The sequence below is a fragment of the Vulpes lagopus genome, chromosome 3 (genome assembly GCF_018345385.1).
Source record: "Vulpes lagopus strain Blue_001 chromosome 3, ASM1834538v1, whole genome shotgun sequence".
NCBI lineage: Eukaryota > Metazoa > Chordata > Mammalia > Carnivora > Canidae > Vulpes > Vulpes lagopus.
Genome location: NC_054826.1, coordinates 14115707 through 14119857, shown reverse-complemented (window position 1 = coordinate 14119857; position 4151 = coordinate 14115707).

The window sequence follows — 4151 nt, the reverse complement described above, 5'->3', positions numbered from 1 at the left end:
TGCGCCACGTGGCCCGGAAGGGACCCGCTGATGCAATCGGAAGGCGCCCAAACCCCGCCTCCCGATCCAGGGGCAGCCAATCGACGACGGGGGAAGGCGGGTCCTTCCGTCTGTAAACCAATGGAAAACCATGTTGCGTGACAGTCCTTTAGGAAACCGGAGCGGAGGTCTGGGAAAGGGATCTGCGGCGCTGAAGTCCCTGCGGAGGCGGGTTTAACCCGTCCTGAGCCTTGAAGTCCTCAATGCGCGTGCGCGTCTTCCACGCCGTGAGTCGGGGACCTCTGCAGCCACCGTAGCGCCTGGGCGGGGCTTGCTCCGAGCCCCTGGGAAGCTTCCGGGGACATGAATGGCGTCCCGGTCACTGGACGGACCCCGGCGTGGAGCCCGGAGCGTCCTGCGGCTTCCGCTCCGCCGGGCCTGGCGTGACGGCCGAGTTCTGGGGTCTCTACAGGGATCTGGGGCCCTCCTCGTGGCAGTGCGGGCTCCCCGAGCCCCAGGCCTGGGTGACGCCGGGACGGGCGCCTTTCCTCGGTACGAGCAGCCGCCTCTAACCTGGGACGCCCCGGAGAGCACGTCCGGGGGCCCGTGGAAGTGCAGTGAGGCTCTTACTTACGGAAATGCACGCGCTGGCTCCACGCATCTCGCGCGGAAGCCTCCGTGCTTGGGATCGAACGGGCCTATTCTCCTTTTTTTCCCAGCCGGCTCCAAAACAATTGATGACTTGGAACCGGAAGTGCGGTGAGCTCCACAGCTGCGGTACTTCATCCCCGAACTGAACGGATTTCACTTAACTCAGCGTCAGCCCCCGACAACCCGCCACCTTCCGAGTCCTCCTAACACAAACATCAACGAACCCAGCGTCTCGGTTTTCAAAAGGCACCAGGATGGTCTTTTTCAAATGCACCTGTGATCACGGCCACATTCTGCTCAAAACTCTTAAGAGGCTTTCCGTTACTCTTAGAATAAACAGGGCTTTGAAGGCTCCTGGTTGCTCCGTTTTCTCGCCCCTTCACTACACATTAAACTGGAGCCGTAGTAAACTTTTTTTCCTTAGGTGCTCTCCCACAATAATAATAATAATAATTATTATTATTATTATTATTTTGTACGTGCAAATGATGAGGGAGCAGGGCCAACTGAGGATAAAGCACAGCTGATCTCCCACAAACAATCCCTCCCCAGGGTGGGATCTGTGTGACATTCTTCAGGAAGCTTCCAGTTGTCTTAACGTAAATACCTTGCTGGAGGGAAAAGCAATCTTTAACTTGACGAAGGCAAGGCCTCCAGTATCTTGTAGGTCCTCCTTAGCATAGGAAAATCCTTTTGAAATCTCCCTTTTGCTTACTTCCCCCACCTCCTGGGTGTGTATAATCAGCCACCCTTCCCTGGCCGGGGCGGGGGGTGGGGGAGGGGAGGCAGCCGCTCTTCTGCCCAAGGGAACCTGGCCCCGAGCTTTAATAAAATCATCATTTTGCACCAAAGATGGCTCAATAATTCTTTCTTGCTTGTAGGCTCCGGACCTCACCTATATTGCAAAATGTCATCACTGAGATGGCTCTCTCCATCTTCATCTCTGTCTTCCCCCTGCACACTTTTTGCCCATATGAGCCCCGACTTATTTGTCAGATCTCAAGAACCATTTTCGTAGGGGAACCATTTCTTGACCACCCTTACTGGATGGAGCACATCTCCCTGTTTATCTGCAGGTAGCTTCATGTAGCTCTCAGCACCTAGCCAATCACTTTCACGATTCCAGAAGGTTATTGTCTCCTTTGAAAACGAAAGCACAACTTGTATATCCTTTGCCAGCACCTACTAGATGTAAGCCTGGAACACAGTTGTTCAGTAAATGTGAGGGCAGTAAGTGTTGAGACAAATTTTATTTGAAAAATTACTTAATTTGTACTGTCAAAGAAAGAAGCCAAACTCCCGAAATTACTGTATGTGGAAGGTTTATATTAAGAGTAGATCACTATTACTACTTGTTGGGTGTTCTTAAGAAGTTCCAGCAGTTATACACAATTTTAATAGGCTTAAGTAGACCAATCTGACGTATTTAAATTAGAATGAGAATTAACAAGATCTAGTCTTACTTTCCAATGTAAAATGATTTAATTATGTTCATTGTATATGTGTGTGCCTGAATTGTATCCTAATTTTTAATGAGGATAATGAGGACCAGAAAGATCAAAATTACTGAATTTGCTAGACGAAGAACAGTATAGGCTAACAATTGCAGGCTCCTTTTACTGCTATGCAACTTGGCCTGTAGCAGCTTTTCTTAACCCCTTATTCTCATTCAACCTCAGAACCAGTCCTGGTCTAAGAAAGAAAATGCAGAAATCTTTTCTGGGAGATTGAATATGCTATGGGAATGTAGGAGAAGCTATAAAAATTAGCTGCTAGTGTGGAAACCTCTCAGGGAATATCTATTCCAATGGCACAGTACCTTCTAATGTTAGGATCAGGGTTTTTTTTCCTTATCGTATGTGCATTTAGGGTTGAGCAAAGATAATGGGAGCTTCCAACAGATCCCAGATCCAGAGCACTATATGTTGTTTTTCAACTTTTGTCTGTTTACTAACAAGAAGACTGTTGATTGACTTCCAGTGTTATAATTGATGCCCTCTAACCTATACACTTTTTATGACAGTAACTCTCAACAGCTCTGCCTTCAGAAGTGAAACAAAATTATTTATGAACTATACAACAAATAATTTTACAAATAATAGATGATTGCATATAATCAACTTTTTAAAAATATGAAGTAGAGAAGATTCAATATAATAATTTTTAAATCACTCATGTAAAAACATTTTTTAAAAAAAATTAGAGTATGCAACAATGGAAAATATGCATGGAAAGTTCTGCTTTGGTTGTAGTACATCTCAGGAAAACACACCGCTGGGAAATGGCCAGTTAGTTATGAATCTGATTACAGGGAGAATGGGGAAAGGTGCACTTTTAGTTGCAAGAAACGGAGTCATTTGGTGATTTTTGACAAATGAATTTATTCTAAAACTTCATGAAGTAGGGGCACCTGTGTGGCTCAGTCAGTTGAGTGTGGCACTCTTGGTTTTGGCTCTCACAATGTGAGATGGAACCCTATTTGGGGCTCCGTTCTCAGCAGGGATTCTGCTTGAAGATTCTCTCCCTCTGGCCCTCCCCCCAACTCATGGTGTCTCTCATGCTCGTTTTCTCTCTCTCTCTCTCAAATGAATGAATCTTTAAAAAAAAATAAAACTACATGAAGTAGAAGGGGAAATAGAAATCTCATCTATATAGCCAGGCCATGTGGACTGCAGGAAAAAATAAATAATTGGGCCTCCCCGGAGGGGGCAGGGACTGTAGCTTGATAGTTAACTATAGTGACAAGAAGGTGTGACTTGAGCTCTAATACTCCACTATTAACATGATTCAGTTACTCTTGTCTCTTACTCCTCCTCCTATTACCAGCTGACCAGTTTACTTTATATGTCATGGTTCAAATTTCCAAGGAGAATGAGAGTGGCTAATTACTAGACTGTATAATCATAGGCCACAGGCTAGCTTACGAATTGATTGGTTGTTCCTGAAGGTCAGGTGTCTCCCCTAGCCTACTCAGCAGTGGCTGTGGGGCTGGTCATATGGTTTAGCCATCACACTGCAGCCATAAGATGCTTTCCTCATTATGGAGCGTGGGCATCTTTAGAAGGGGATGCTCACTGGGACGCATGGGTGGCTCAGTGGTTGAGCATCTGCCTTTGGCTCAGGACCTGATCCCAGGGTATGGGATCAAGTCCCACATCAGGCTCCTTGCAGGGAGCCTGCTTCTTTCTCTGCCTATGTCTCTGCCTTTCTCTCTGTGTCTCTCATGAATAAATAAATAAAATCTTTTTTAAAAAGGGGGGAGGATGCTGACCATGACAGGTGCTATGAATAATATCTCTAAGGCAAAATGTGTTTGTGATTCATTTGGCAATACTTTCACTATAAAAAATTTGAGAGCTATTTCTCTTAAAACGGAGTTTTTTGTGGGAGTTTTTGTTGGAAGGGGAGGTAGGGATGCTGAACTTCTGACAGTATCTAACAGAAATTGTTTCGTGAATGTACTTTGGAAATGTGACGCTACACTTACAAGGTGTTCATTATGATAAAATTGCCCACCAGTC